The 12,107-nt window shown below is 37.4% G+C and overlaps 1 long non-coding RNA gene across 1 annotated transcript; it reads right to left on the bottom strand.

Annotated features, from left to right (window-relative positions):
* Nucleotides 1-7,295: 7,295 nt before the first annotated feature.
* On the bottom strand, nucleotides 7,296-11,451 carry LOC108234737. The gene is made up of 3 exons (XR_001808541.2): nucleotides 10,921-11,451; nucleotides 8,883-8,989; nucleotides 7,296-8,683 (listed from the first exon to the last, which is right to left on the bottom strand). It is a non-coding gene; the product is annotated as an uncharacterized LOC108234737 (long non-coding RNA).
* Nucleotides 11,452-12,107: the final 656 nt, after the last annotated feature.

Genomic DNA, 12,107 nt, shown 5'->3' on the forward strand with positions numbered 1-12,107 from the left:
CTTTGCTTATTTTGTTGTCATTGAAACACGTTCAAAACAAAGCCTATCAATCAATAACTCTTGAGCGTGTAACTTCCAAATCGAGATGTATTGACATTTAAATTAAACATATTTTAGGAAATTATACCTTTTCTATTCATCCTCTGGAATTCACATAAAAATATACAAAAAAATAAAAAATAAAAGATATAAGATTGAATAGACTTAGGCTGATAAAGAATGAAATGAATAATTATGTTGATTGAACTTTTTAATAATGAATTTAACAAATATTTAAAGCATACACTACAGTTCTAAATGAAGAGTTTTAGTTCTGAACATTTGAGATGATTTAATTTTGTCATTTTTTCAGTTTACTTCATGAATAATTAAATCATATTTACTATGTAAATATTTTATTTCAATTAGTTTTTTTGCTAAATAGGAACAAACATTGTTGAATGAACAAAGGTTTTTATGAACTGATAGTTGCCTTGGTAACAAACTATTTATCAATATGTTTTTAACAAACCAATGAAATTGAGACTCAGTGCAGTTTAATTAGCCACATCATTTAATTTTTTTATTTTTATTTTTACCATACCTTGAACTGCTAAATTCAATTCTATCGCAAAATACAAAATAATAATAAAAATACAAAATAATAATAATAATAATGATAAATAATAAGCTTGATTCTTATAAAGTACAGTTATATACTTCATGTAAGTTTAGAGTTTTAGCACTCTGTTCCTAATAATAAAGATATTAATATTAACGGATAGACACTGTAGATACACATCTACAGTGAATATGGCAATTTTGAGTTTTTGTTGCAATTTTACCCTATTGTTGACTTTTGTTGCTATTTTATTGTTTATTTATTCAAATAACTACAGCAAACAATAAACAAAAACATTTTAAGAGATAATTTGACAGAATTTATTTTAATATGAAATATATTTGTTTAAACTTAAATCAATTACAGTAGAAAGTATTCACAATTACATGGGATCTTTTTTTTTTCCATATATCTATCTATCTATCTATCTATCTATATATATATATATATATATATATATATATATATATATATATATATATATAACATATATAAGACATCCTTTGAAAATGTGTAAGAAATCATCTTTTTGTTCTGCCAAAGTACAAAATTCCAATTTAGAACACTGCTTGAGATTGTATTTTATAACAGACAGAAAACAGTTGCCTATTCTTTATCCAGACCTCTGAGAAATATCTGATAAAGCAGAAAAAGTGTGTGTGTGTTCAGGCAGGAAGTGATGGCAGAAAGTTTATCCTCTGAGTAGCATGAGTCTGCTGCTGATGGGACCACACAGCTGAGTGTCTTCATGTGGTTTAAAATCTGCACAAACTCCACGATGAAAATAAAAAATCCAGACATATTTCCCTGTCAGAACACATCGCCGACGTACGGGTAGCTGATGTGTTTTTAATGGTTTAGAAACAACAACGAAGCTTTGTGTCAGAGAGGAACATGATTTATTATGAATATTTTACTGGTTTAGCGCTTAAAATAACTGACAAGAGGAAAAATATCAAGCACAACTTTTGTTTTTTTTAATAAATACATGGCTGATTAGATCATATTTAAAGCATTACCTCATTTCTAAATGTTACTTTGCAGAGCAAACACATATTTTTCAGTGTCATATCTAAAAAAAATGTTTAAAAGAAAAAATATACCCAGTTCCAGTCTACAGAGAGCAAAGTAAAGATGATGCATAATTAATTAAAGCTGAATATTTCCTGTGGCATACCTGTCAAATGAGCCTGGGTCCTATCCTTCCCATCATTACAGTCAATTTCCCTTAATAGTGTGCTTAATAAGTAATGAGTGGCCTGAAAACAGCTCAAACAGATGGCTGCAGAGCCTTCGTCATGCTCTCCCATCAATCCACTGAACTGATGAGGCTAATATGATTATTAAGAAATGTTTTTGTCTTATGCAATTTTATTTTTGGTTGAACTTAAACTAATCTATTATAAAGACAATAATATGAAAAATCAAATCTGTTTGAAACAATAATAAAAAATATTAAATCATTCCTTGGTCCACATAGTGAGCGTCGCACTCGGCTCGGTTCTGTGATTCTAATTAAAGCAGTTAAAACAGGATTACAGGAGATAAAACGGACTAAGATGCTCAGGGTGTTTAAGGCTAAATCTAAAAGGAAGTAATATGGTAATCTGTGGCTCTGTGATAAGAGGATGGAAACACATCAGTTTTCTAATGTGAATAACTGCAGGGAACCCTGCAGCTCCATCAATATGATCTCTATAATAATACAATATACAGTTATTTAGTTGGCACCTAGTAAAGTAACGTTGCTGTTAAAGTCCTTTATGGAGTCGTTTTTCACTTGCTTCCAACATCTGTTAATCTATAAAATCTGCAATCTGGTTTTTGGGCCTGACCTCTGCAGTCAGATGATTTTTTTCTGTTACTGCAGGTGATTTTGACAATTCAACATCGTGAAGATCAATCAGGTTTGAATTAGTTTTAAAAAGTGTAACAAACTGGAAACAATGTTTTAGAATAAGTCAGCTACGCTATAAAAGGGGATTTTGAACAGTGTTTGAGCCAGCTCTTATTTGCAGATTTGAACTACATTAACCATTTTTTGTGACAGCTGCAACCCAAAATATGTTATGCAATAAACAAATGAATCCTGATGCAAGAGCAAATCTTAACCGTAGTTTATCAATAAATTCTGTGAAAAGGTCAAAGGCCACAGAGGGACAGGTGTAGTTTCTGAACAAGAAAACCATGAAGATGACGTTTCCATCGGTAAACTCCCTACAATACCACGAGCTAAGTGTTAGAGAAGGTTGTTTAAGAGTTTTATTAATCTAAGGTATTTTTCTATAGTGTTTAAATTGTTCTAAAGAATGTGTTTAAATGTTTGACACAAGCAGGAACCAAACAAACGTCACACAAACAGACACTGATGTTCAGGGACACACACTCACAAACATTTACATACACACAGACACAAATGTTTAGGGACATTAACACATACTGCTGATCTAAGGATACACTCTCCTACAATGGAAATCATTAAAAAAAAATCCAGAAAATATTTATTAAAGCTTTTATTTTATAAATATTTTAACAGTACAAAAACCTTTTCATGTTTTTGTATAGATACTGAAAAGGTTTAAGGCAGTTCACAAAAGGATCCTTTAATTTATTACAGTATTATTATTATTATTATTATTATTTGTTTAAAGGTTTTATAATCATGACCCAAAATGCATCCTATTTTACGCTGTAAAAATAAATTATTTAAATTTAACCAATAAAATATGTGAAATAATTAGCATTTTTTTATTTAGGTAGATTATAACCAACACCTTTGAGTTTAAAGGACAGTTTAACAGCTAAATCACACCTCAATAAATTAGTTAAGTTTACACTTGTAATTTCTCAAACAAATAACACATTTTTATCATTTTTTACTTCACTAAATCAGAAAAAAATCTTGTTCATTATTTATACTGGTAACTTCTTAGGAACTTTTTTCTTAGGAATATTTTTTTAACATCATTTTAGTTAAATGAGATCAAATTTAACTTATTCATATCTGGTATCAGTCAGCTGTTTATTAAAAAAATGTAGTTAGTCAAACTTTAAAAACTATAACTAGTTTGCTTAATTAAATTTTAAACATAGAAGACTATTTATACTAATTCATATTTATTTATTTATTCAAATGAAGGTACAAAAGACATAAAAATACAAATTACATACAAAATCTTATTTGTACATTAAATAGCTTATTAACAAATACATGCAGGAATTTCTTCATTTTTCTGTGACAACAAGTTTGATGACTTCCTAACTAACCTTTACTAATGGAGACTTATTGTTTTTTTTGTGAACACAGCAGACAACAAATCAACCTTCAACCCAAAAGAAGTAAATTGTTGAAGTAAATGTTGATTTTGTGAGTTGCAGAGCAGATCGAATATTTTTTTATCAAAATTAATCCAATGACACTTAGGTAGTAGTTGTTACTGAAAATAAATAGGTAATGTAGTTGAAATTTGACTGTATTTGTAACATTACATTTACTAATATAAATAGTTGATTAAGGTTTAAATCATCTATATGGGTGATATTTAAAATTGTCTAAAATCCTTTTTCTGAATTCAGTTCAATTCAGTATTTTTATACAGCATGGATTCACAGCAGCAGTCATCTCAGGGTGCTTTATTAAATCCAATTACAGTCGATTCAGCTATTATTACAATACAATGGTTCCACATATAGTGCATGATGAAATGCCAATAATTAAAAGTTATCTAAGGTACGCAGCAGATTTCATTGAATCATCATCATCCTGAGCAGCATGTTGGCAGTAGTGGAAAAAAACAACAACTTCTTTTTACAGCATACAGCATAGTTCAAGAATTAAACATTTTCAGCTAATTCTGACACTGAAACAAACAGAAGCTGTGTATACAGTACACTTATAATAATAAATATGTGAACACAACCTACTGCTATTAATAATGTAATTCTGCTCTATAGATGGGAAAACTGGTAAAAAATACATTATTATTCAGGTTCATTTCATGTTTGGTCAAAGTTCAGAGGGACCCAGAAGCCACATGTGGTCCCAGAGCTGCAGGTCCTGGGATAGTCAAAAGACCAGGCTAACTAGTATTTCTTTCTCTCTTTGACCATGTTGTAATAATCAATAAAAAAGTTAAATCCAAACTTTATAAGAGTTTTAATATTTGCTTCATTTCTAGGAGTTGCTAGAGAAAGAGTTCAGAGCTTCAAATTTATCACCCAAAAGACAAGTTATTGTCATGCTTTTTCCTGAATGCAAATAGATACGGCAGGCCTCAAATGTCAGAGCAAAAAACGTATTTATTTTTCAAAGAAGTATAAATTATGCCTAGCTAAAGCTTCATTTCACCTTTAATGTTGGAGAAGTTGATTTATTTACAGAGATAAGGCACACATACAGAGCAAAAAAGAAAAACAACTTTCGCTTGGCTTCTATGGGAGAAATGATTGAAAAGCATGAACAATTTATCCCTGGTTGTCATTTAAACAATCATCATCAGCGGCAGCAGCATTAGCACACAACAGCAGCAGCATCAAATTATATACATATGTTAAGAGAAAATACAGAAAACCAGCAGAGCCACCATCAATGCTTCGTTTATCAAATCGTGAAAAATACAATACATTGCGTTTCAACTGATGGAGGAAAAGTGTGACTGACAGCATGGCAGCACTTTGTAACAGTTTGACAACAGGCAGAGACAGTTCAGAAACAGGCTGGCACACAGAATGACACCAGGATAGCACTTCATAACATCCATTTTCCTCAAGCCTTTTTCTACAAGTGGCTGCATTATTACATCAGTTAGGGCTTTGACGTCTCATGTTTACAGTCAGTTAATCTCAACTGGGTTTCAATGTGCTGCGATTTGCTGCACGTTAATGTTAAAGTTGAACGTGGATCTGTCTTTGAGAAGCAGCAAATGAGGCCAGGCTCGCAGTGTGTCGGTAAATGTGAGTACAGTGTTCTCCTATGATGTTGAATGAGTGGTTGTCGTGGCAGCGGTGATGTCAGTCAGCTGGGGCCCTTTAGCAGCAGCATAAACAAACCCACAGATACACAACACACAGGAAACAAACAGCTAGACGACTTCCACGCCACACCACCACCTCTGACGGTCGAACACACAGTGAGGGAGAAACACGTCATCCTACAAGCAGGAGGCCTTTTTACTTTATTAGGTTGCAAATGCACTATTTTATCTCCTCCTACTCACGTTTTAACATGTTGCTTTGTTTGTTTCCAATCATCAGCCAGGCCGAGAATCAAACATAATTGTCTTTGTCTTAATATTAGCGGAAGGAGGTTTTATAGAATTCCAGGGACTCCTCCCTGGGAATTTCTTTTTCCTTGACAATAAAACCAGCTCGGAAACGAGCTCATTGGATGTTCCGCCGCTTTAGAAAATGATTTGGCGTGAGCGTGGCAGTATGGAAATCTCCTCTGCACGATCATGGGAGGTGACATGTGTGAGGGCATGGCTGTATGAGTCAAGTTGATCCTATTAGGTGTTTAAATGGATTTTACATGGGTGTTAGGGTTGAGAATGTGCCATCAGACATGGAGAGGGGGAATCCATATTCATGGCGCATCACCACAGTAGCACAGAAAAAGCTGGTTATAGACCATTTGAGCCAGGGGTAATTGTTTATCTAGACGCCTCTCTCCTCAATGCATAAATTGAGCTGTCGACTGCTCATGGTAGACATTTTGTTTTCTCAGCTGAGTGTGTGTTTGTGTGTGTGAGGCTCAGCAACAGGAGTGATATTACATGTAGTGTAAAGCTCACAGCGATAAATGTCATCTGAGCTGCCATTTGCATAAAAAATGGGGAAAAATGGGGGGGAAATAGGAGGCAACTTGGCTCGACATAGAGTTGGATAAAAGGAGATTCCCACTCAAGAAACTGAGCCCACACCACCAGCTGATACTTCGATAAATGATACACGCTTACTCAGATTTATCAAGATAAAATTGCTTTTGTCAATAAATACCTTTGTCTCATAAACAGTAAATGAAATTTTATGGTATTTTTTTTTATATTATTCATCTTTGCTCATGAGCAAAGGTTACCAACAACAATGTAAGTTCCTGAGTACTTTCCCACTAAATTTTATTAAATGATTTTTTTTTTAATCTGTGCCATCTGATTGAAAATTATATGGATGGATGGATGGATGGATGGATAGCCTTACCATCTGAGATTTGTGTAAAACTCAAGGCCTGTGAGTCTGATATGGCCCTTGTTGCACACTTTTCTGGATGTTAAGATATTTTAAATGTATTAGGAACTCGATCTGAGCACTAAAACTTCTCATTTTGCTTCAGAAGCTGAACTGTCTCGGTGCAGACTTCTTATGGCATCAGCCATCTTTTAACCTTGGATTTTCAGTGGATTTTGATGAGGAAAGAGCAACAAAGAACACCCAAATGGGACTGATTGCTGATAAAGCCAGAAAAGGTCAAGTGTATTTTCTTTTTTTTTTTTCTTTATTCTGTTCTTATTTCAAAGCAGAATGTTAGTAGCTAAATATTTTGATTTTTACTCAAGGATTTTTTTGTACCTGATATAATGCACTATGATCAAATGTATTACTAAGAAATAAGAAGTGAAAATCTGCAGCTAGAAAGTAAGGCATTATTATGTCTAATTTCTCTTTTTTAATTTGATATTTTTATTTAATCAGTGACTAAACTAAATCTGTTTTGTAAAAAGATAATTCATATTTCTGTATCAATAATTTGGTGTATTACATATAAAAAAACTAAGGAACTAAGCGATTTATGTCTTTTTTTTCTAGTTTCAATAAAACTGATCACTAATTTTGACCCTTGTGCAACTCAGTTTGGCAGACCTGTTTTAAAGGTAAGAGATATTTGTTTTACAATCCAGTGTTTGTGAAATGGCAGTGTATGAACACCGAAAGCCTGTATCTACATGTATTTTTTACATTTTGCAGTCTACATTCACTCTAACTCTAATCATTTAATTTTTTTTAACTCTAACAATTTGTGGGGGAGATAGAGATAGAAAAGAAAGAAATGGTGAGAGGGAGGAGAAAAAGAAATGGAGAAAATTGTGCAGGATGATGAGTAGAATTTAGTAGATCAATATCCTCAATTTCTTACTTTGGTTTTGGCCAAGTTGACAATATCAGTCTTTATTGACGTGACCATCAATGTCAACACAAGTACCAAGATGTTTATTCATTGAAAAGCTGGGATATAAAGTAGATTTTTAGTAGCAAAATGGGAAGGACATTTGAGATTTCATCATGAAATGAGTACAGTTATCTTTATTGACCTTTAAAGACCTGTGTGACTGTGACGAAATGTAAATATGCAGGAACATGCAAAGGCTGCCGTGCTGGCCATGCACCTCTACTCATGCAATTGCAGTCACATTGTCAGTGTTTGCTTTAATCAGGGTTTGTTTTTTTTTCAAACAGCCATGTTTTCACACTGACACACACTAATGTCCATTGCATTGCCATGGTTACAGAGACATACTGACAGATGTATGGTGGGACAGACGTGAGGGCGCTCTTGGCCTCAAACTATGACAGGAAGTGAGAGGGGGAAAAAACATACTAATGTACTGCAATATCTTTTTCTTTTTTTTTTTTTTGGTGGAGGGGGAGTGCGATGAAGCGTAGTGTTGTCGCTTCACCCAACCTGACAGACCTTGACGGCTGGGTAGGTTGTCGAGGTGAGGTGAGGTGGGGTGGGTGGGTGGGTGTCTGGGGCTCTGGGGTGTTGCTGGTATTTGGCGAAGAGAGGACTCTCCTCAACTACGCGTATTCTTAAGCAATAACAACGTGATCCGTATTATCCACCCAAGAATACCCGTCACCGAAGAGAGTCTTTCAGAAAACACAGGGAGCTAAGCCAGAAACCATGTGGTGCCACTGCCATTGCATCATCATCACCACCACCACCATTGCCACTGCCTCCACCATCAGCAGCCCCCCGTTCATGCTCCAGAGGCAAACAGACACATACACATTTTGAGAAAGTGGACCAGTTGCATTGATTGAAGACACCTTGCTGCAGTGTGAGGCAAGGCTCCATCAATGGCTTCTCTGCGCAGGAGAAAATTCACAATCCGAGCCAGCAGCGCGTGTCAAAGGGAAAACAGAAACACAACAGAACAAAAAAGGGGGATGTAAAAGCTGGAATTAGCTCAACTTAATTCTCTTGCCTCTGTACACAAACATTGGGAGTGAAAGAGGAAGTGGGGGGTGTGTGGTGTAATCTGGAACCCCACAGCAAGCCTCTTACCTGGATCTCAGCCTGCCGACTCGGCCACTTTAGGGCCCAATCCAGCAGTGACATGTGGATTTCCCTGTGACCTCTGCTGCTCTTCAGTCTGTTCGGCGTTGTGATATCTGGAAGGGATGGTGGTGTTTTGGGTGGGGGGGTTGAGGGAGAGGTTTTTTTTGTGAAATGGGGTGGGGGTTGACGTGCACACACAGAGATGGCAGAGGGTTATGGAGGTCAGATTGGGAGCTGCCGTGGTGTGACAATAGCCCTGAACACTCCATTACCGACCCCAGTAGCTCGAGCCCCCCTCCCCGCCTCTGCCACACGAGAAGAGAAATCAACACTTAGATTATGCCACNTCGCACTACTCCTTCTAAAAGTAAGAAAAGGTTTCATACACATGGGGAAACATCATAAAGGCAATCATAAACTATAAGAGTTCAAGTGTTCATTTGGGGAACTGCAAGACTGTATGAATCTTTTGTTGTGAGCTTTATAAAAGAAACAAAGACATAAATGACTACTGGGCCGGTTCAGATCAAACATTGTAATCTTCACACCAGCTTTGCTCCACTGATACAATAGATTCAATGAGATCCCTTATGTAACTTTTCACCTATACTCCTCATAATGCATTTTATCTTAAAAGTTTCTTCATCTTCTCTCTTTTCACCCAATCTACCAGTTACCATTTGTTCAATTCACTGCAGATGTTCTCCACTTTTTTATCTTCTTTCCCATATTGCTCTAATTTCTGTCTTTTGCATCTCATGAAATTTTCTTGCCTTAATTTCTACCCCAGCTTTTTCTTTTTTTTTCACCCTAATATTTTCTCCTTTCCTTTACTGTCCCATGAAACATCATGCCAAGTCCTCTCTTAGACAGGCAATAGGATGAGGTGGAAAGACTAAGCAGTCAAAACAATCTTCAATCCCCTCTGTTTTCAGGTAAAATATTTGGCAAGTCAGACAGCTGTGGATAGGGATAGATGTGGATATATAGCACAGAAAAGAGGATAAAAGATAACAAAAGATTAAGTGTGACATAAAAGGAGGGGAATCTGCCATGGGGGTGCTGGAAGGGAAAAGAGAGGAGGAGAAAAAAGGAGGAGTTGAGTAATATTGAGAAATTATGACAAAAAGAAGAAACAAACGAAGCAGGAAGAAAAGACGAAAGCTCTTAAAGAACTGAACAGGTTTTCTTTTCCTCGCTGCTTCGTCTTCTTACTTGCACTGCTCATCCTCCACTCAGCTGGCCGGCCTGGACCACTCAACCCAGGAGACACACATGTTCACAGCCTGACCCCCCCACGCCCCACCCACCGACAACCTGCAGAGAGCTGGGATTTACCACCCGCAGTCAAACACACACAAAGACATTCAAGCAGACACCCAGCCTGGCCCAACCCAGGCCATCTGTAGAGAGGGGGGAACAGAAAACCTGAGGGTTTCAGCTATAGATCCCCCAATCCCCCCGCCCCGCTACCCCACACACACACACACGAACACCCCCACCACCAGCACCACCACCACACACACACACACACACATACATGTACAGAGGCTGGCCAGCCCAAGTATCATTGATTGTTCAGGGGAAGCACCCCTGAGATGCATCACATTACTCTGTGAGCAAAAATCAACACCTGGACTTTTCTCTTGCCTTTGCTTCTATTCAAACTTAAACACACACACACACACACGTGCCAACGCAAACTGACACACAAACACACCACTACAGGTTGTTGGAAAAGGAGGCAGGAAAAAAAAGATGAAGATGGGTTGTATTTTTGTTTTTCTCATTTTGTTCAGGGGAGTTCCTTTTGCGCACATATCTTGATTTTTTTTTTTTTCTTCAGTGCTCGGATGCCTTGAAAATATTTTTAAAAGAGGAGGAAATAAAACAGAAGTGTGGCTCTGCACAAACATAAATAAAGAAAAGTAATACAATTTAATGGAGAAGAAAAAACAATCCCCCTTCCAGTCAGAAGTGGTGATGAAGAGGAGAAAGAAGAAGAAATGGTGAGAGCACCATGTGTACCGACGTGGCCTCTTACCCTGGTCTCTGCTCTCTCCTACCCCGGGGTGTTGCCTTTCCTCTGCTCCATGTCCACCTCCCCTAAAATGTACTCCCCCCTGATTCCTTCTGCCGATGCCTTGCTGGGAGTCCGTGGCAAACTGGGAGGTGATGATCTCCTTCCCCCTCCCACTTCCAGGAAGGGCTCCCAGAGGAAGAGAAGGAGGCAGAGCCAGGCGAGAGGATCCAGCGCCAGCAGAGGAGGAGGAGGCAGCAGTGGTGCTGATGCTGCGGCTGCTACTCCCAGAGAGGGGGACGAGCTGCGGGATGGGTGCTGAACAAAAGATCTCCTCCTCCTTCCTGGTCTTCCTCTTTACCTTTTCACTCTTCCTGCCACCCTCACCTTCCCCTCACCTCTCCCGTAGCAGAAAGAAGCCAGTTGTTGCTCCGTCGCGGCAAAAGAACTGACAGCTGGCAACAAGCTCGTGGAGCGAACGAGAGAGCAGATGGATAGGAGAGATGGAGGGAGAGAAGAAAGGAGACTGTGTGGAGTGATGGAGCATCTGTGAGAGAGTGATAGAGAAGTGAGAGAGGGAGGTAGGGATGGCTGGGGGCGGGAGGACGGCCAAAATGGAAAGAGGAGAAGAGAGAGATGGGGATGGAAAGGTGGGGTGAGGTGGGACGAAGGGAAGGATGAGAGAGAGGGAGAAGACAGGAGGAAATGAAAAAAAAGGTACAGAAAGAGTGAGGAAAAGCGATCGCAGCGATGAAAACCCTCAGCCGGCAGCAGTCTGTCCGACGTGGAGAGCCACAGAATCATTAGATTTCACACACACGCACACCGGGACTCAGTAATGGTGCAATAAATGATATGGTGTTCTCACCAGCATTCCCACTAAAATTTTTAAATAAAATAAAAAAAATCTTAGTAAATTAATGAAAAGACAATGATGCTGCTGGGAAGACAAGGAAGATGGAAAATGAACTTCTCCTTGGAGATGTGTGGGAAATACACACAGTGGATAGAGAGACAAGTCACACAGACACACACAGTACATCATCAACATGCACACTCGAAAAGAAAAGTCTTTGTGTGTAACACGGGTTTTAAGTATCATATTTTTTTTTTTTTTTTGCTGTTTCTTGTGAATAAACTCAGCAGAAATGAAAGTAAAAAGGCATTAAGGTTCATAAAAATGTTCATCTGAATATGTTTGGTACTGATTT

Source organism: Kryptolebias marmoratus, linkage group LG21, assembly GCF_001649575.2.
Source record: "Kryptolebias marmoratus isolate JLee-2015 linkage group LG21, ASM164957v2, whole genome shotgun sequence".
Classification (NCBI taxonomy): domain Eukaryota; kingdom Metazoa; phylum Chordata; class Actinopteri; order Cyprinodontiformes; family Rivulidae; genus Kryptolebias; species Kryptolebias marmoratus.